Raw genomic sequence first — 22,247 nt, 5'->3', positions numbered from 1 at the left:
CCTCCCTCCTCCTCTGCTGAAGGCACACAGCACTGACAGCCCAGCAGGCCCCATCAGGTGGGGTCCAGTCAGAGGAAAAATACAGGAAGTGAAGTGTCCCAAATGGCTTTATTTCTGAGCCATTAGTCTTCTGCTGTAAATTTTAATGAACTTCTCAAGTGTCCTTTTCATACATATTTGCCATATCATTTTAATTTAGAGGTGAAGAAGAGGGAGGGCGGGACTCAGCGCCGCTACGCGCAGGCATGCGGACTCAGCACTGCTACACGCAGGCACGCGAACTCAGCACTGCTACGTGCATGCACGCAGACTCAACACCGCTATGCGCACGCACGCGGTCTCAGCACCGCTATGTAGGTGGGCCTGAAGGCTCTACTACCCTATTGTACCGCCTCTAGCTTGTATACAAGATGTGATAAGGGCAGGCATGGAGGCTCTAGTACCCTGTTGTACCACCTCTAGCTTGGATACAAGATGTTATATGGATGGGCAAGGAGGCTCTAGCACCCCGTTGTACCACTTCTAGCTTGGATACAAGATGTGATATGGGTGGGCATGGAGGCTTTAGTAACTTGTTGTACCAACTTTAGCTTGGATACAAGTTGTGATATAAGTGGGCATGGAGGCTCTAGTGCTCTGCTGTGCCACTTCTAGCTTGGATACTAGATGTCATACAGGGGGGCAATGGAGGCATACCGGTTGCATATGGTATAATTTGTCCACATTTGCTGTAACTGAGCCTCTAAATCATGCAAACTCGTAGGCTGTGGGAGTTGGCATTCCAAATGGTCATATATATGTTCTATTGGTGATGAATCTGGTGACCGGGCAGCCACAGAAGTGTGACAATGTTGTGGAGGCATTCTTATGACCCCATTGTGTGTGCGGCCAACAGTAAGCGTACCATGAGAGATTGTAGTGGTGACCGGGCCCATGGGCCCTCTGCCAGGTGCCGATTAACTACTGCAGCCCACAGGCCACCTACCAGCCCCAGTCTGACCGCCGTGGCCCGCGGGCCTGCACTCAAGATGGTGAGGGCCAAACTGTGGAAGCAGGCTGCAGACGCCCGAGTGTGCATTCCTCCCAGTGATAGACTGCAGTTGTGGGGGGGCGAGCTGATCTTTTGCACCCTGGCCCCTGAGCCTTTAGGTACACCCTTGGGTCAAAAGACAAGTGTCTGAAAGGTTTTACAGAAAGTGATTGTTGGTCAGTTGTTGAGATTCCCAATTGTTGAACAAATTGTCGGGAGCATTTACACAGGCCGAATTATCATTTACCCACTTGGTGGGGGTGTTTACTTTTCTTTGGTGAGCACATATTAGTTATTTCTACACTCAATGAACATAGCAATAAATAAGCCAACAGAAACAGCAATGAATATTCATTTGAGGATCCCCCGCACATTTATGAGTGTCGGGAAAATTCAGTGGATGGGGATAAACATCGTCAGCCAATCAGCGTTCTGTGGGAGGTGCACACCGGACAACTGAACGCCTCTAAACAAGTTTGCACTTTGTTTTTTTGCTTTCCACTCAATTCTATTAACACGAGTCGATAATTTAGCCAAGAATTATAATTTTGAAACCCCCACAGATCAGCTGTTTAAAGAGGACGCAGCACTTATGTGAGCGCTGCACCTTCAAGTGAATGGTATCAGCCGCTATACCAGGCACCATCACTATAAAATGTACGGCACTGTGCCTAGTATGGACTGGACTGCTGTGGCCATGGTGCTCACCCAGCTGTTACATCCCTGTTTGGAAAGTACTTGGCTTCCAAGCCTACACCATATCAACCCTGTGCACCTCAGATGTAAATGTCCGTCCTGGAGTGCTACGGGGTTATCAGATAATTTTGTTTAATTAGATGGCAGAAATTGTGTAGAATTGGTATAATGAGAAGTTGTATATAGTAACTCAGCGAGATTCAAGTTAACATAAGGGTGGACATATATTAAAATGCTGAACAGGTCTGATTATTAAAGTAATTATGTTGGAATGTTTCAGAAAATAGGAGGCACTGAGACACACCTTGTGATGTCCTATACATTATCATTTACCCGAGGGTACTGCTTTATATTCAATATATATAGAAGAGGCTCTGCTGTCATCAAAAGTACTGGGAGTGGGGGAGATAGATGGAACCTTCGCTACTTCTCCTATCTTCCATAACGCATGAAGTTGGACAAGACAACTTGACACCCTTGAATTCTGCCAAGCCAGATTTCTCCTAAACTCCATCCATTGCCAGCGCACGCTACCACAGCGTTATTGGACAGTAGGGGGCTAACGATACATTTCTAAAACGGTAAATATATCTTTGCATAATAAACCTTGCAACTTTCTAATATTGTTACATTTCCTCACTATTTCAATATTTTCTGTGTGTCAGAGCCTTTTCTGAGTTTACACTTGTAACTGTTAGGGCTAATGTGTACAATGCTGCGAGTATACCGCAGCACTGTATGCATCGCAGCCCATATGCTTTGTCAGCTGACAGCTAGCAGAGATTGTGTAGGGCTGCAATTGGCTCGCACGGGAATATGACGTCACGGACATGTGCAGTGTAATCTTTTTTTTTTTCAAAACTCCCTGGTTTGTACAGAGTATCCAAACGCTGCCAATATGAAATGCCTACGTATGGACACGGTTTCATACTCAGCCCATACAAGGGCTGCATTTGATACTCAGGTGAAAAAGAGTGTGCTGCAATTTATTTCTCCTGCATATTGATACACAGTGTCCACACGCAGGTGTGAATGGAAGAATGAAAGCCCATTGACTTTCGCTGCCTCCATTCACTGCGTGTTACTCACGGGAAATACACGTGTGTAATACACAGTGACAGTACACCCGTGTGAATGAACCCTTAGGGTGGCTCCACACACAGCAGTTTTTACAAAACGTGCTTGCAGTTATTGATGCAGTTCTTTTTCTCTCCAAGCCTGACGTGGATCCTTGGGGAGGATTTCCACTTTTCAAAAGCCATTTTGTTAACAAGGCTGTATGTGGGCTTCTTTTTTGCATGACGATCTGTAGTTTGGATTGGGTACGTATAATGCGTTGTATGACTTTGATTAATTTTCTTTTGAGGGCAGTGAAAAAAAACACCTCAATTCTGGCTTTGTTTTTTTTTTTTTTTTTTTACAGAGTTAGGCTAATTTCACACGGGCGAGTGCGATATCTGACCGTGAAACTCAGCCTGATATGGATGCGAGGTGTTTTGTGTATTTGCATATATACTTTCATACTTTCATATATGTTAACTAGAGATGAGTGAGCACCAAAATGCTCGGGTGCTCGTTACTCGGGACGAAATTATCGCGATGCTCGAGGGTTCGTTTCGAGTAACGAACCCCATTGAAGTCAATGGGTGACCCGAGCATTTATGTATATCGCCGCTGCTCGCTAAGGTTTTCATGTGTGAAAATCTGGGCAATTCAAGAAAGTGATGGGAACGACACAGAAACGGATAGGGCAGGCGAGGGGCTACATGTTGGGCTGCATCTCAAGTTCCCAGGTCCCACTATTAAGCCACAATAGCGGCAAGAGTGGGCCCCGCCCCCCCCCGCCCCCCCCCCAAAAAAAACTTTTACTTCTGAAAAGCCCTCATTAGCAATGCATACCTTAGCTAAGCACCACACTACCTCCAACAAAGCACAATCACTGCCTGCATGACACTCCACTGCCACTTCTCCTGGGTTACATGCTGCCCAACCGCCCCCCCTCCCCCCCCCCCACAGCTCACACCAAAGTGTCCCTGCGCAGCCTTCAGCTGCCCTCATGCCACGCCACACTCATGTCTATTTAGAAGTGCGTCTGCCATGAGGAGGAACCGCAGGCACACACTGCAGAGGGTTGGCACGGCTAGGCAGCGACCCTCTTTAAAAGGGGCGGGGCGATAGCCCACAATGCTGTACAGAAGCAATGAGAAATATAATCCTGTGCCACCGCCATCAGGAGCTGCACACGTGGGCATAGCAATGGGGAACCTATGTGCCACACACTATTCATTCTGTCAAGGTGTCTGCATGCCCCAGTCAGACCGCGGTTTTTAATTCATAGACACAGGCAGGTACAACTCCCTATTGTGAAGTCCCTGTGGACCGACAGCATGGGTGGCTCCCTGGAACCCACCGGCGGTACACAAAAATATCCCATTGCATTGCCCAACACAGCTGAGGTAGTAATGTCGTGCTTAATGCAGGTGGGCTTCGGCCCACACTGCATGCCCCAGTCAGACTGGGGTTCTTTACAAGTGGACACATGTAGGTTAAACTCCGTGTGCACCTACAGCATAGGTGGCTCCCTGGAACCCACCGGCGATACACAAAAATATCCCATTGCATTGCCCAACACAGCTGAGATAGTAATGTCGTGCTTAATGCAGGTGGGCTTCGGCCCACACTGCATGCCCCAGTCTGACTGGGGTTCTTTACAAGTGGAAACAGATGCATTTATAATTCCCTGTGGACCCACAGCAGGGGTGGGTGCCAGGAAGCCACCGGCGGTACATAGAAATATCCCATTGCATTGCCCAACACAGCTGAGGTAGTAATGTCATGCTTAATGCAGGTGGGCTTCGGCCCACACTGCATGCCCCAGTCAGACTGGGGTTCTTTACAAGTGGACAGATGTAGGTTAAACTCCGTGTGCACCTACAGCATGGGTGGCTCCCTGGAACCCACTGGCGGTACACAAAAATATCCCATTGCATTGCCCAACACAGCGGATGTAACGTCAGCTGTAATGCAGGTGGGCTAAAAATTCATTTGATTACACTGTAGGCGAGGGCCCACAAAAATTGCTGAATCAACAGTACTAATGTACATCAAAAAAATTGGCCATGGCCAACCAAGAGGGCAGGTGAAACCCATTAATCGCTTGGTTAATGTGGCTTAAGTGGTAACTAGGCCTGGAGGCAGCCCAGTTTAACGAAAAATTGGTTCAAGTTAAAGTTTCAACGCTTTTAAGAGCATTGAAACATATAAAAATTGTTTAGAAAAATTATATGAGTGAGCCTTGTGGTCCTAAGAAAAATTGCCCGTTTAGCGTGATTACGTGAGGTTTCAGGAGGAGGAGGAGGAATATTAGACACAGATTGATGAAGCAGAAATGTCCCCGTTTTGGATGGTGAGAGAGAACGTAGCTTCCATCCGCGGGTGCAGCCTACGTATTGCTTACGTATCGCTGCTGTCCGCTGGTGGAGAAGAGAAGTCTGGGGAAATCCAGGCTTTGTTCATCTTGATGAGTGTAAGCCTGTCGGCACTGTCGGTTGACAGGTGGGTACGCTTATCCGTGATGATTCCCCCAGCCACACTAAACACACTCTCTGACAAGACGCTAGCCGCAGGACAAGCAAGCACCTCCAGGGCATACAGCGCGAGTTCAGGCCACGTGTCCAGCTTCGACACCCAGTAGTTGTAGGGGGCAGAGGCGTCACGGAGGACGGTCGTGCGATCGGCTACGTACTCCCTCACCATCCTTTTACAGTGCTCCCGCCGACTCAGCCTTGACTGGGGAGCGGTGACACAGTCTTGCTGGGGAGCCATAAAGCTGGCAAAGGCCTTGGAGAATGTTCCCCTGCCTGCGCTGTACATGCTGCCTGATCTCTGCGCCTCCCCTGCTACCTGGCCCTCGGAACTGCGCCTTCGGCCACTAGCGCTGTCGGATGGGAAGTTTACCATCAGTTTGTCCACCAGCGCCCTGTGGTATAGCATCATTCTCAAACCCCTTTCCTCTTCGGGAATGAGAGTGCAAAGGCTCTCCTTATACCGTGGATCGAGCAGTGTGTACACCCAGTAATCCGTAGTGGCCAGAATGCGTGTAACGCGAGGGTCACGAGAAAGGCATCCTAGCATGAAGTCAGCCATGTGTGCCAGGGTACCTGTACGCAACACATGGCTGTCTTCACTAGAAAGATCACCTTCAGGATCCTCCTCCTCCTCCTCTTCCTCCTCCTCAGGCCATACACGCTGAAAGGATGACAGCCCAGCAGCATGCGTACCCTCACCAGTGGGCCAAGCTGTCTCTTCCCCCTCCTCCTCATCCTCCTCATGCTCCTCTTCCTCCTCCTCAATGCGCTGAGATATAGACAGACGGGTGCTCTGACTATCCAGCGACATACTGTCTTCCCCCGGCTCTGTTTCCGAGCGCAAAGCGTCTGCCTTTATGCTTTGCAGGGAACTTCTCAAGATGCATAGCAGAGGAATGGTGACGCTAATGATTGTAGCATCGCCGCTCACCACCTGGGTAGACTCCTCAAATTTTCCAAGGACCTGGCAGATGGCTGCCAACCAGGCCCACTCTTCTGTAAAGAATTGAGGAGGCTGACTCCCACTGCACCGCGCAAGTTGGAGTTGGTATTCCACTATAGCTCTACGCTGCTCATAGAGTCTGGCCAACATGTGGAGCGTAGAGTTCCACTGTGTGGGCACGTCGTACAGCAGTCGGTGCACTGGCAGATTAAACCTATGTTGCAGTGTCCGCAGGGTGGCAGCATGCGTGTGGGATTTGCGGAAATGTGCGCAGAGCTGGCGCACCTTTCCGAGCAGGTATGACAAGTGGGGGTAGCTTTTCAGAAAGCGCTGAACCACCAAATTAAACACATGGGCCAGGCATGGCACGTGCGTGAGGCTGCCGAGCTGCAGAGCCGCCACCAGCTTACGGCCGTTGTCACACACGACCATGCCCGGTTGGAGGCTCAGCGGCGCAAGCCCGTAGTCGGTCTGCTCTGTCAGACCCTGCAGCAGTTCGTGGGCCGTGTGCCTCTTCTCTCCTAAGCTGAGTAGTTTCAGCACGGCCTGCTGACGCTTGCCCACCGCTGTGCTGCCACGCCGCGTGACACCGACTGCTGGCGACGTGCTGCTGACACATCTTGATTGCGAGACAGAGGTTGCGTTGGAGGAGGAGGAGGAGGAGGAAGGTGCTTTAGTGTAGGAAGCATACACCGCCGCAGATACCACCACCGAGCTGGGGCCCGCAATTCTGGGGGTGGGTAGGACTTGAGCGGTCCCAGGCTCTGACTCTGACTCTGCCACTAAATTCACCCAATGTGCCGTCAGGGAGATATAGTGGCCCTGCCCACCTGTGCTTGTCCACGTGTCCGTTGTTAAGTGGACCTTGGGAGTAACCGCGTTGGTGAGGGCGCGTACAATATTGCGGGAGACGTGGTCGTGCAGGGCTGGGATGGCACATCGGGAAAAGTAGTGGCGACTGGGAACCGAGTAGCGCGGGCCAGCCGCCGCCATCATGCTTTTGAAAGACTCCGTTTCCACAAACCTATACGGCAGCATCTCTAGGCTGATCAATTTTGCAATGTGCACGTTTAACGCTTGAGCGTGCGGGTGCGTGGCGTCGTACTTGCGCTTGCGCTCAAACTGTGGCGCTAGCGACGTCTGGACGCTACGCTGAGAGACATTGCTGGATGGGGCCGAGGACAGCGGAGGTGAGGGTGTGGATGCAGGCCAGGAGACGGTAGTGCCTGTGTCCTCAGAGGGGGGTTGGATCTCAGTGGCAGGTTGGGGCACAGGGGGAGAGGCAGTGGTGCAAACCGGAGGTGGTGAACGGGCATCGTCCCACCTTGTGGGGTGCTTGGCCATCATATGCCTGCGCATGCTGTTGGTGGTGCCTCCCCAGCTGATTTTGGCGCGACAAAGGTTGCACACCACTGTTCGTCGGTCGTCAGGCGTCTCTGTGATAAACTGCCACACCGTAGAGCACCTTGACCTATGCAGGGTGGCATGGCGCGAGGGGGCGCTTTGGGAAACAGTTGGTGGATTATTCGGTCTGGCCCTGTCTCTACCCCTGGCCACCGCACTGGCTCGGCCTGTGCCCACACCCTCACTTGGCCCTCCGCGTCCTCGGCCGCGTCCACGTCCTCTAGGCCTACCCCTACCCCTCAGCATGCTGTATTACCAGTGATTTGATTTCCCAGGCAGGAAAGAAATTGGCGCAAGGCTGCACTCAACCGTAGCTGGTTGCGTCTGATTTTTTTACGTTCTCCACGCAGCACACACATACCCAGAGCCCTTAGGACTGACACAGGCAGGGCAAATATACTTTCTTCCCTTTTGTTTAAAAGGATAGGCCCACTGCGTCTATTCACTGAATAATAAGTTTAATAACTGTGTTGCGGCCCTGCAAAACTGTCACAGAACTTTACTGTTGCAGAGTTACTAACTGTGGCAGAGCAGGTATTTCCCAGGCAGGAAACAAATTGGCGCAAGGCTGCACTCAACCGTAGCTGGTTGCGTCTGATTTTTTTACGTTCTCCACGCAGCACACACGTACCCAGAGCCCTTAGGACTGACACAGGCAGGGCAAATAGAATTTTTTCCCTGCTTTTTACAAGGAACACCCACACTGCGTCTATTCAATGAATAATGTATGTCTTCTGGCCCTGCCTACACAATTCTATCCCTGTAGTATTAATGCCGGGTGCAATGCTCTGCACAGCCGGTTTTGAGAAAGAAAAAAAAATGCAACACTGCTAACAGCAGCCTGGACAGTACTGCACACGGATAGATGTGGCCCTAGAAAGGACCGTTGGGGTTCTTGAAGCCTACACTAACTCCTAACACTCTCCCTGCCTAACCCCCACTTCTGTCCCTATTGCAGGGCGCAATGCTCTGCAGATCCAATTTTGGAAAGAAAAAAAAAAAATACTGTGCTAACACAGTACTGCACACTATTAGATGTGGCCCTGAGAAGGACCGTTGGGGTTCTTGAAGCCTACACTAACTCCTAACGCTCTCCCTACACCAGCTCCAGCACGATAGTACTTTCCCTCAGCTAAGTCACAAGGCATGTGTGGCGAGCCGCGGGAGGGGCCGATTTATATACTCGGGTGACACCTGATCTCCCCAGCCACTCACTGCAGGGGGGTGGTATAGGGCTTGAACGTCACAGGGAGAAGTTGTAATGCCTTCCCTGTCTTTCAATTGGCCAGAAAAGCGCGCTAACGTCTCAGAGAGGAAACTGAAAGTAACCGGAACACCGCGTGGTACTCGTTACGAGTAACAAGCATCCCGAACACCCTAATATTCGCACGAATATCAAGCTCGGACGAGTACGTTCGCTCATCTCTAATGTTAACAGGAGAAGAGAAGGGGGGGAAACATATCATAGAGTGTTTCTTTCTGGATCCAGGGAAGTAAACAAGGGCACCTCTAGAAAGTTGGCCTGATGAATCTATCGATTTATCTGGTACTAGCTTACCCGTCACGTGTTGCTGCGAAGACAGACATACATACATACATTTGTTTTTATATATCTAGATAACAACCAATCACAGCGCAGCTTTTAAGGTACCTCAGCGGTATAATATATAACAACCAATCACAGCGCAGCTTTCATGTTACCTCAGTGGTATGGTATATAACAACCAATCGCAGTGCAACTTTCATGTAACCTCAGTAGTATAAGAAGTAGCAACCAATCACAGCACAGCTTTCATGTTGCCTCAGCAGTATAATATATAGCAACCAATTACAGCACAGCTTACATGTTACCTCAGCAGTATAAGAAATAGCAACTAGAGATGAGCGAGCGTACTCGGAAAAGCACTACTCGCTCGAGTAATTTGCTTTATCCGAGTATCGCTGTGCTCGTCCCTGAAGATTCGGGTGCCGGCACGGAGTGGGGAGCTGCAGGGGAGAGCGGGGAGGAACGGAGGTAAGATCTTTCTCTCCCTCTCTCCTGCCCGCTCTCCCCTGCTCCCTGCTGCGACTCACCTGTCAGCCGCAGCGGCACCCGAATCTTCAGGGACGAGCACAGCGATACTCGAATAAAGCAAATTACTCGAGCGAGTAGTGCTTTTCCGAGTACGCTCGCTCATCTCTAATAGCAACCAATCACAGCACAGCTTTCATGTTACCTCAGCAGTATAAGAAATAGCAACTAATCAATAGCAACTAGAGATGAGCGAACGTACTTGGTAAGGGCGATTTCGCAATCGAGCACCGCGATTTTCGAGTACTTCACTACTCAGGTGAAAAGTACTCGGGTGCGCTGTGGGGCGGGGGGTTGCAGAGGAGAGTGAGGGGTAGCACTCTCCCCCCCCCACTCCCCGCTGCAACCCCCCGCTCACCCACAGCGCATCTGAGTACTTTTCACCCGAGTAGTGAAGTACTCGAAAATCGCGGTGCTCGATTGTGAAATCGCCCTTACCGAGTACGTTCACTCATCTCTAATAGCAACCAATCACCGCACAGCTGTCATTTTACCTCAGCATTCTCAATATCCAACAATTGTCAAGCGAAACGTTTGGCGGATGCATCATTTTGTAGTTGAACACGCTTGCTCATAATGCCTTTTGCTTTCGTGCTTGAGATGGAAATCAAACGATCTTTGTCTGGGGGGCATAACTGTCGATAAGGGTCACACGCGCGCCACCTATCGTAGGATAGTTGTACTATGCCAGTAATCTTCCCAGGAGTGTACTCAACAACTTCCCAAAGTTTCATGGCGATTGGATTAATGGTGTAGTAATGCATAAAGGACAGACAGGCATACATTCATTTATATATATATATAGATGACATCAGGAAGTGAGAGAATTAGATTCCGTACTGCGTAAAATGTGGACGCTAATTCTTTTACACTTAGAATTGAATAATCGAGTTGGGACCCATTAACTTTTCCTATTTATGACATTCAATGCTCGTGCAAAATTTCATGCTTCTATGACATCGGGAAGTGAGAAAATAAGATTCCGTACGTAAAATTTGGACGCTAATTCTTTGGCGCATAGAATTGAATAATCAAGTTGGGACCCATTAACTTTTCCTATTTATGACATAATCAATGCTCATGCCAAATTTCATGTTTCTACGACATTGGGAAGTGAGAGAATTGGTGGCAATGATGGAAATCAAGCAATCTACGTGGGAGGGGGGGGGGCATAACTGTCGACGCTCGCACGTGCGCCACTTATCATAGGATAGTTGTTCTATGCCTATAATCTTCCCAGGAGTGTACTCAACAACTTCCCAAAGTTTCATGGCGATCGGATGAATGGTGTAGTAGCGCATAAAGGACAAACAGACAGACACGCAGACAGACACACATGCATACATTCAATTTTATATATATACTAGCTTACCCGTCGCGCGTTGCTGCGAAGACAGACAGGCATACATTCGTTTTTATATATCTAGATAACAACCAATCACAGTGCAGCTTATATGTTACCTCAGTAGTATAAAATATAACAATCAATCACAGTGCAGCTTTCATGTTACGTCAGCAGTAAGAGAAATAACAACCCATCACAGCGCAACTTTTATTCTGCCTCAGCAATATAAAAAATAGCAACGAATCACAGCGCAGCATTCATTTTACCTCAGAGGTATAATATATAGCAACCAATCACAGCGCAGCTTTTATTTTACCTCAGCATTCTCAATATCCAGGAATTGTCTTGTGATACGTTCGGCGGATGCATCATTTTGTAGTTGAACACGCATCCCGTTGCTCGTAATGCCTTTTGCTTTTGTGCTTGAGATGGAAATCAAACGATCTTAGTCGGGGGGGGGGGGGGGGGCATAACTGTCAACGACGCTCGCACGCGCGCCACCTATCGTAGGATAGATGTACTATGCCAGTAATCTTCCCAGGAGTGTACTCAACAACTTCCCATTAACTTTTCCTATTTATGACATAATCAATGCTCGTGCCAAATTTCAAGTTTCTATTACATCGGGAAGCGAGAAAATTTGATTCCGTATGTAAAATTTGGAAGCCAATTGTTTTGCGCTTAAAATTGAATAATCGAGTTGGGACCAATTAACTTTTCCTATTTATGACATAATCAATGCGCGTGCCAAATTTCAAGTTTCTATGACATTGGGAAGCGAGAAAATTAGATTCCGTACGTAAAATTTGGACGCCAATTCTTTTGCGCATAGAATTGAATAATCGAGTTGGGACCCATTAGCTTTTCCTATTTATGACATAATCAATGCTCGTGCCAAAATGCAAGTTTCTATGACATTGGGAAGCGAGAAAATTAGATTCCGTACGTAAAATTTGGACGCTAATTCTTTGGCACATAGAATTGAATAATCGAGTTGGGACCCATTAACTTTTCCTATTTATAACATAATCAATGCTCGTGCCAAATTTCACGTTTCTATGACACCGGAAAGTGAGAAAATTACATTCCGTACGTAAAATTTTGACGCTAATTCTTTTGCACATAGAATTGAATAATGGAGTTGGGACCCATTAACTTTTTCTATTTATGACAATCAATGCTCGTGCCAAATTTCAAGTTTCTATGACATTGGGAAGCGAGAAAATTAGATTTTCCGTACGTAAAATTTGGGCGCTAATTCTTTTGCGCTTAGGATTGAATAATCGAGTTGGGACCTATTAACTTTTCCTATTTATGACATAATCAATGCCCGTGCCAGATTTTAAGTTTCTATGACATTGGGAAGTGAGAAAATTAGATTCTGTACGTAAAATTCTGGCGCTAATTCTTTTGCGCATAGAATTGAATAATCTATTTGGGACCCATTACCTTTTCCTATTTATGACATAATCAATGCTCGTGCCAAATGTCACGTTTCTACGACATCGGGAAGTGAGAGAATTAGTGGCAATGATGAAAATCGAACAATCTACGTGGGGGGGTCGTAACCGTCGACGACGGTCGCGCACGCGCCATTTATCATAAAATATTTGTACTATGCCTATAATCTTCCCAGGAGTGCACTCAACAACTTCCCAAAGTTTCATGGCGATCGGATGAATGGTGTAGTAGCGCATAAAAGGACAAACAGACAGACAGACACACACGCACGCACGCAGACATACATTCAATTTTATATATATATAGATAGATAATATTGAAATCCACGCATATCAACAATCTACCCTTTTCATGTCTCTGCAACCTCTTGATATTCTTATTTAAGAATTTAATCTGCGCCGTATTGGGTGCATATAGATTTAGCAAGGTAAGGCCTCATGTCCACAGGGAAAATCAGGCCCGCTACGGATTCTCCATGGAGAATCCGTAGCGGGTCCCTCCTGCCCTGCGGACATGAGGCATAAAGATAAGAATTAACTCACCTCTCGCCCGCTCCGGATCTTCCCTTCGCCGCGGCTTCATCCTCTCTCCGTCGCGGCCGGATCTTCTTTCTTCGGCCCGGCGGATGCGCAGGGCACGTCGGTCGTGTGCCCTGCGCATGCGCCAGCCGGAAGAAAGAAGATCCGGCCGCGATGTAGAGAAGATGAAGCCGCGGCGAAGGGAAGAACCGGAGCAGGTGAGTAAATTCCGATTTTGGTCTCCCACGGATCCAGACGGCTTCCATAGGCTTCAATAGAAGCCCGCGGGAGCCGTCCCCGCGGGAGACCCGCACGAAAATGGAGCATGGTCCAGATTTTTTCATGCTCCATTTTTTTTTAAAATCACTTTTATTGACCATCGGCGGTTATTTATCTACCCGCGGGTGGTCAATGCATCCCTATGGGGTGCGGATCCGCGGGCAGGAGAAGAGTTAAAATCCGCTGCGGATTTTAATTCTTCTTTTGCCCGTGGACATGAGGCCTAAAGGGAACTGAGTTCAACTTCCCCAATATAATTATGAATCTGCCTTTAGGGTCTAATTCCAAGGTGGCAGTATCTCTAAATGCAATCATAACACCTGCTTTTTTGCCAGAAGTGCAGGCCAGGAAGATGTTTGAAAATTTACTGTGTGATATTTTTGGGCAAGCGGAGGCATCAAAATGGGTCTCCTGTTCACATCATAAATCTGCATATTAGAAAGAGCTTCTTTCCATAATGTTGAGCGTTTGAATAGTGAGTTCAGCCCATTAGCATTTATGGAAAGTATATTTCGCTAAGAATGATTGTGTAATTTGTTGGATGTCTTCTCAAAACACAAAGGGTGAAAAACATAGTGTTAACAATGAATGTTTGCTTTGTTTAAAAAGTTATTAAATTGCAACAAAATAACAAGTCTGTGTAAATTGTGGGCTTGTGCATTGGGGGGTGGGAAAGTTCACCTGAACGAGAGTGGTAGTCAGGCACTCATGTTATCTGAGGTTTATGCATAACTTCAGCGCCCCATGTCATCAGCCAGGTGTTTTTTTCCCTGAGTTCTAGATCTTCCAGTCAACAAAAACCAAGAGTCTCATCAGACAGCGCGACACCCCATTTTTCAGGAGGGGAGTTGCGTCATCGGGTTTGGAGAACACGTGATTGACGCCTTCCTTCAGGATCATCAACTTCGGGGGGAATCCCCAATCCTAAGGAATTTTTGCTTGGCGGAGGGCATTAGCGACAGATGCAAATTTTTTTCTCACCTGAAGAGTGGCTTGTGAAAGGTTCATATAAAGGCGGATGTCAGAAAAGGGTGCTGCCAGGTGGTTTAGTTTATGAGCTGCTTGCATCATAGCTTCCTTGATGTTGAAATAGTGTATTCTTGCCAGAACATCTCTAGGAGCTGTTTCAGAAATAAATCCAGGCTTAGGGCTCCTTTCCACTGGCGAGGTAATCGCACATTTTCAGTGTGATGTGACAGTTTGAGCTCTCGCAAGAAAGCCCCACACATGTTGTTCTATGACAACCTTTCCACTGGCGATGTTTAAGGGCAAGCTGCGATGCGAGGATTAATAATCGCAGCAGGAGAATTGTTTCAGCGTTTTGCATTATTCTGTCGCCCATACAGTGCAATGGCAAAACAGATACTCGCATCGCAACGCAAAAGATTGCAATTTTGCAGCGTTGCAATGCGATTTTAACATTGCAATTTTCTCGCGGCAGTATCGCTATCGCCAGTGGAAAGGAGCCCTTAGGCCTCATGTCCACGGGGAAAATCAGATCCGCTGCAGATTCTACATGTAGAATCTGCAGCGGGTCCCTCCTGCCCCGCGGACATGAGTGCTGAAAATAGCAATTTAAAAGCATTTACCTATCCGTAGCGGGCGGCGAAGCTCTGCTCTTCCTCACGGCCGGATCTTTATTTTCGGCCGGCGGATGAATTCCTGACGCCGGCGGCACGTCGCCGGCACGTCGTCGACGTGCCGCGCGCATGCGCCGGGCACATCCGCCGAGCCGAAGCAAGGGAGATGCGGCCGTGAGGAAGAGCAGAGCTTCGCGGCCCGCTGCGGGTGAGTAAATGCTTTAAATTCCTATTTTAGGTCTCCCGCGGATCCGGACGGCTTCCATAGGCTTCAATAGAAGCCCGCGGGAGCCGTCCCCGCGGGAGACCCGCATGAAAATGGAGCATGGTCCAGATTTTTTCATGCTCCATTTTTTTTTAAATCACTTTTATTGACGATCCGCGGGTATTTATCCACCCGCGGGTGGTCAATGCATCCCTATGGGGTGCGGATCCGCGCACGGGAGATCCGCTGCGGATTTTAAATCTCATTTTGCCCGTGGACATGAGCCCTTAGGGTTGTCACAGTGTCCAGTGATGAGGGGACATGCTGGGGAGATGAAGGAATCTCCTGCTACAGCTGTCACAGCAATAACAGGAGATTGCACTGCTCTCCCATTGCTTTGAATGGGGTCGGTCTGCTGCCGGCTCCATTCAAAGCAGTGAAGCGTGGGTCTCCATTATGACGCCGGTCCTCCAGTCATGTGACCGGCGTCATCGGGAGCGCGCACGCTGAGGAGAGAGAGGCAGCAGTGCATCATGGGAACTTCCCAGCGGTGCCATCTTTGAAAAATTTTTCAGGCCAGCTTTATGAGGAGAAGAGAAGGAATAAAAAGGTCAGCGAAAAATTGTTTTTTATGTGTAAAGCTGTAGTGTGTGATGCTTTTACTTCACAGGGCATTAATGGGGAAATAAAAATCAGTTTGGGTGGCGGGACAACCCCTTTAAGCCAAAATGGGGACAAGAGCCTGGCGGTCACCCCCCCTAACTATTTACTTGGGAAAGACCCTCATTAGCAAGGCACATGCGCTGGCACATCTTAGCTAAGTACCACACTAGCTCCAATCAAGGACAATCACCACCTGTGGGTGACACCGTGCCTCTTCTCCTGGGTTACATGCTGGCATTGCAGTCCAACTACCCACACGACCCTGCGTCCACAGCGCACCAAAAATTTTCCCTGCACAGCGTTCAGCTGGCCCCATGCCACACGTTTCGCTTCATAGTGACCCCACCCTCATGTCGATTTATAAGTGCATCTGCGTTGAGGAGGAGCCGGAGACACACACTGCAGAGGATTGGCAGGGCCAAGCAGCGACCCTCTTCGAAAGTGTGGGCAATAGCCCAAAATGCTGATGAGAATTGATGATAAATTGATGTACGATCATCATTCCAATCCCGTGCCACCTCCGTCACAAAATTGTCAGGAGCCGCAAACGTGGGTGTAAAGGGGACCCAGGTGCCAGCACTTCTACACATCTCCACGATGCAGCAGGGCATGCTAACACCAAAGATTGGTTTGAAGCAGGAGGTGTCACAAAAGTAACCGCAATACTCTGTATGGGAAGCACGTGAGCAGGCCCAGGGTCAGGCTCAGTCACAGCCTCCACCTTGTGTGACCCAAGGTGCTGCTTGTTACATAGCAATGGGAAATCCATGTGTCCCCACACACTTCATTCTGTGTATGTGTCAGGCAGCTGAACACCACTATGGGAAACCTTTTTGCACCCACAGTATAGGCGGACCACTGAAACTTTTCTGTTGCAAGAGTATAGGCGAACCCCTCAAACCTTTTAATAGCAAGAGTATAGGGGGACCCAAGTAACATTTCGGTAGCAAAAGTGAAGGCGGACCCAAGTAACATTTCTGAACCAAAAGTAGAGGCAGACCCCTGTAACATTTCTGCAACAAGAGTATAGACAGACCCCAGTAATAGAGATGAGCGAACGTACTCGTCCGAGCTTGATACTCGTTCGAGTATTAGCGTGTTCGAGATGCTCGTTACTAGAGGCGAGCACCACGCGATGTTCGAGTTACTTTCACTTTCATCTCTGAGACGTTAGCGCGCTTTTCTGGCCAATAGAAAGACAGGGAAGGCATTACAACTTCCCCCTGTGACGTTCAAGCCCTATACCACCCCCCTGCAGTGAGTGGCTGGCGAGATCAGGTGTCACCCGAGTATATAAATCGGCTCCTCCCGCGGGTCGCCACAGATGCATTCTGACATAGCTCAGGGAAAGTGCTGCTGGTGCCGGAGCTGCTATAGGGAGAGCATTAGGAGTGATTTTAGGCTTCAAGAACCCCAACGGTCCTTCTTAGGGCCACATCTGACCGTGTGCAGTACTGTTGAGGCTGCTTTTTGCAGTGTTGCACTTTTTTCTTTTTTTTTTGCATATCGGCCGTGCAGAGCATTGCGTCCAGAGCATTGCGTCCTGCAGTAATTTTACATAGTCCACAGCCAGAAGTGGTGGTTAGGCAGGGACAGTGAAAGACATATCCAGTCTATATACGCAGTGGGCTTTTCCAAAAAAATTTGGGGAAAAAAATCTATTTGGGCTGCCTGTGACCGTCCTGACTGTACTGCGTCTCTGCTGGGGGTAGTTGTCCTAATTCATACGCAGCCAGCTAAGTGTTACAGCAGGCTTGCGCAAAATTCTTTCCTGGCTCTGCGTTGCCTCTTACATCACCGCTGTCATCCTGTCCAGAGTGAAACAGTCTGCAGTAATTTTACATAGTCCACGGCCAGTAGTGGTGGTGAGGCAGGGACAGTGAAAGACATATCCAGTCTATATACGCAGTGGGCTTTTCCAAAAAAATTTGGGAAAAAATCTATTTGGGCTGCCTGTGACCGTCCTGACTGTACTGCGTCTCTGCTGGGGGTAGTTGTCCTAATTCATACGCAGCCAGCTAAGTGTAACAGCAGGCTTGCGCAAAATTCTTTCCTGCCTCTGCGTTGCCTCTTACATCACCGCTGTCATCCTGTCCAGAGTGAAACAGTCTGCAGTAATTTTACATTGTCCATGGCCAGTAGTGGTGGTGAGACAGGGACAGTGAAAGACATATCCAGTCTATATACGCAGTGGGCTTTTACAAAAAAAATTTGGGGAAAAAAATCTATTTGGGCTGCCTGTTACCGTCCTGACTGTACTGCGTCTCTGCTGGGGGTAGTTGTCCTAATTCATACGCAGCCAGCTAAGTGTTACAGCAGGCTTGCGCAAAATTGTTTCCTGGCTCTGCTGTGCGTTCCGTAAGCGAAGTCAGCCTCCAACCACAGGCCAATAAGCGGCACATTTAATTACAGCATTCTGTTTCTGCACTACTGGTAATACAGCATGCTGAGGGGTAGGGGTAGGCCTAGAGGATGTGGACGCGGGCGAGGACGCGGAGGCCCAAGTCAGGGTGTGGGCACAGGCCGAGCTCCTGATCCAGGTGTATCGCAGCCGACTGCTGCGGGATTAGGAGAGAGGCACGTTTCTGGCGTCCCCAGATTCATCTCACAATTTTTGGGTCCACGCGGTGGACCTTTATTAGAAAATGAGCAGTGTGAGCAGGTCCTGTCGTGGATGGCAGAAAGTGCATCCAGCAATCTATCGACCACCCAGAATTCTGCGCCGTCCACTGCTGCAACTCTGAATCCTCTGGCTGCTGTCCCTTCTTCCTCCAAGCCTCCTCACTCCATTTCAATGACACATTCTGAGGAGCAGGCAGACTCCCAGGAACTGTTCCCGGGCCCCTGCCCAGAATGGCCAGCAATGGTTCCTCTCCCACCGGAGGAGTTTGTCGTGACCTATGCCCAACCTTTGGAAAGTTCCCGGGGTCCGGGGGATGGGGCTGGGGACATCCGGCAACTGTCTCAAGAGTTTTCAGTGGGTGAGGAGGACGATGACAATGAGACACAGTTGTCTATCACTCAGGTAGTAGTAATTGGAGTAAGTCCGAGGGAGGAGCACACAGAGGATTCGGAGGAAGAGCAGCAGGACGATGAGAATAGGGGTCACGGAGAGCGCCAACAACTATGTATTGTCAGGACAGTGTCCGGGATATGGGGGTCCCTGATATATCCCGCAACCCCTGTCCCTGCCTACTTGCCCCCCTGGGCTAACCCCCAGGGCGACAACTGGGCGGCGGTCCCTACCCTCACTAGGGAAGCGGGACACGGGAAGACAAACAGACACTGAAGACAAACAACGGTAGAACGGTCAGACAATCCGGGTCGGCAACAGGAGGGTACGCAGTACAGGGGGGTCAGGCAAAACGTAGTCAAGGTCCAAAAGCAGAGGTCAAGAAAGCCGGGGTCACAAACAGGAGTCAAAAGAATACGCGGGTGCAGCTGGAAGACCAAACTAACACTGGCAAGGCCTGAGAGGAAAACACACCTATTTAAATGCTGTCAGCGCTCCCGCCCCAGAAGCTGATTGGGGCGGGGAGCCTGACAGCAGCAGGGCTAATCAGGGCGGTGCTGGGGGCACGCCCCCAGTCTCACTGCACAGACAGTTACCAGGGAAGCCAGCCTGGTAGTCAAGCGACTAGAAGCACCAGCTGCCTCCCTAGCAACCCGGCGGCGACCAGTCTTACAGCGGCCCGGGGAGATCACAAGAACCGGGGTACCTCTGCGCCGTGCTCCTGTACCCCGGGTGGCCGGACCGGTGGTGCGGGCACGGCGGCCCCGAGAGTTGCCGGTTCTGACAGTACCCCCCCTTCTACGGGGGGACACCGGACCCCCATGGCCAGGTGCGGGCTTAAGCGGGAAAGCCCTGTGGAATGCCTGGACTAGGCGTGGCGCATGAACGTCCCTGGCAGGGACCCACGTCCTATCCTCAGGGCCAAATCCTCTCCAGTGGACCAGGTACTGCAGCACACCTCTAACCCGTCGGGCATCCACCAGCCTTTCTACTTCATACTCCAGTTCCCCCTGTACCAGAGAAGGAGGAGGCGGGTTCTGGGTGGGTAGAACTGGAGTCACATACTTCTTAAGTAAGCTTTTGTGAAAAACCTTGTGGACCTTCCAGGGGTCAGGAAGTGCCAACTTATATGACACCGGGTTGATGACCTGAGAAACAGTAAATGGGCCAATGAACCGAGGAGCAAGTTTCAGGGAGGGAACCTTGAGTCTCAGATTCTTGGAAGACAACAAAACTTGCTCCCCGACTACAAAAGGTGCAGAGATGGTACATCTTTTATTTGCGTATTTACGCAGTTTCTCTTGGGAACCCTGAAGGTTCTTACGAACCTGGGCCCAAACTGTGCACAGTTCCTCAGAGGATATGTCGGCGGCCGGATTGTTCGAGACCACAGGAGTGGAAAGCGAGAACCGGGGATGAAACCCATAGTTACAAAAAAAAGGTGACAATTGGGTCGACGAGTTAACATGGTTGTTGATAGCAAATTCGGCGAGAGGTAAGTAGTTGGCCCACTGATACTGGTTATCAGAGACAAACAGTCGCAGATACTGGATAAGTTCTTGGTTCATTCGTTCCGTTTGTCCGTTACTCTCGGGATGGAAAGCGGAGGAGAAGGACAAATTTACGTTTAGATTTTTACAGAAGGCTCGCCAGAAGCGAGCGACGAACTGAACCCCTCTATCTGACACAATGTCCTCGGGGATCCCATGTAACCGAACAATCTCCTTGATGAACATTTCAGACAGAAGTTTGGCGTTAGGCAACTTGCAAAGCGGAACAAAATGTGACATTTTAGAGAAACGGTCTACTATTACCCAGATGACCGTATTCCCCAGCGAGGATGGCAGATCAGTAATAAAATCCATGGACAAATGGGACCATGGCCTGGACGGAATGGGCAAGGGAAGAAGAGGACCCTCAGGACGTCTCCTGAGATTCTTCCCCCTTGCGCAAACCGGGCACGCGGACACAAATACCCGTACCTCCTTGGCCATGTGCGGCCACCAATAGAGTCTGGATACTAACTCCAGCGTACCCCTGATGCCGGGGTGTCCAGCTAGGACAGAAGCGTGTGTCTCCTCTAACACTTTCAATCTCAGTGACAATGGGACAAATAATTTGCCTTCCGGAAGGGCTTCAGGAGCAGATTGTTGAGCGGCGTGAATGAGAGGTGAAAGGTCGGAGGAGACAGCAGCGAGGACCACCCCAGGGGAGAGAATGCTCTCAGGCTCCGGCTCGGCAGGTTCCGGAGAACCAAAGCTCCTAGACAGGGCATCAGCCTTGACATTCTTAGAACCGGGTCTATAGGTAACAACAAAATTGAACCGAGAGAAGAACAAGGCCCAGCGGGCTTGCCGAGCATTTAACCTCTTAGCGGAATCTAGATAGGTGAGGTTTTTATGGTCTGTGAGTACCGTGATCTGGTGATGGGCTCCTTCCAAAAAATGCCTCCACTCTTCGAAAGCCCACTTAATCGCCAGCAATTCCCGGTTGCCTATATCATAGTTCCGTTCGGTGGAAGAAAACTTCCTAGAAAAATAGGCACACGGTCTAAGGTTGGTGAGAGTGGAGGGACCTTGGGACAGTACCGCTCCCACACCAAACTCAGAGGCATCTACTTCCACCAAAAAAGGGCTGGACAGATCTGGTTGTACTAGGACAGGTGCAGAAGAGAACGCCGCCTTTAGGGTATCGAAGGCCCTCAGAGCCTCAGAAGACCAGGTCCTCACATCTGCCCCCTTTCTGGTGAGGTCCGTTAGAGGTTTAGCCACCACGGAGAAGTCTTTGATGAATTTGCGATAGTAGTTGGCGAAGCCGAGGAAGCGTTGAAGGGCTTTCAACGACCCTGGCTGGGCCCACTCCGTGATGGCTTTCACCTTTTCAGGATCCATCTGGAAGTCGCATGGCGTGATGATATACCCCAAAAATGATATCTTTTGTACCCCGAACACACATTTCTCGAGTTTAGCAAACAGCTTGTTATGTCTGAGTCGAGCTAGTACAGTCTGAACGTGAGTATGGTGACTTGGCAAGTCGGAGGAAAAAATCAAAATGTCGTCTAGATATACAACCACGAACACCCCCATGATATCCTGAAACACTGAGTTCATGTACCCCTGAAAAATGGCGGGGGCGTTACACAATCCAAAAGGCATAACTAGGTATTCAAAATGCCCGAGGGGCGTATTGAAGGCGGTTTTCCACTCATCCCCCTCCCGAATGCGGATGAGGTTGTATGCTCCCCTGAGATCAAGTTTAGAAAACCATCGGGCACCAGCGACCTGGTTGAGGAGGTCAGGAATGAGTGGAAGGGCATACTGGTTTCGTACTGTGATTTTGTTTAGCTCTCTATAGTCAATACAGGGCCGGAGGCCCCCATCCTTCTTCTCAACGAAGAAAAACCCGGCACCCACCGGGGATTCTGAGGGCCGGATGTGCCCCTTGGCCAGGCT

At 49.5% G+C, this 22,247-nt stretch overlaps 1 protein-coding gene across 1 annotated transcript in view; it reads left to right on the top strand.

The window, feature by feature from the left end:
- The first annotated feature begins 2,133 nt into the window (after positions 1–2,133).
- The window catches only part of LOC136586594 (mycocerosic acid synthase-like polyketide synthase), a 157,979-nt gene continuing 137,865 nt past the window's right edge, over positions 2,134–22,247 (top strand). Inside the window, 1 exon segment of the mRNA XM_066584727.1 lies at positions 2,134–2,307. The gene's annotated coding sequence lies outside the window, so the exon portion shown is untranslated.

Source organism: Eleutherodactylus coqui, chromosome 12 (assembly GCF_035609145.1).
Source record: "Eleutherodactylus coqui strain aEleCoq1 chromosome 12, aEleCoq1.hap1, whole genome shotgun sequence".
Classification (NCBI taxonomy): domain Eukaryota; kingdom Metazoa; phylum Chordata; class Amphibia; order Anura; family Eleutherodactylidae; genus Eleutherodactylus; species Eleutherodactylus coqui.
Note: the sequence above shows the minus strand (reverse complement) of the source record. Positions and strands in the feature narration are given on the sequence as shown.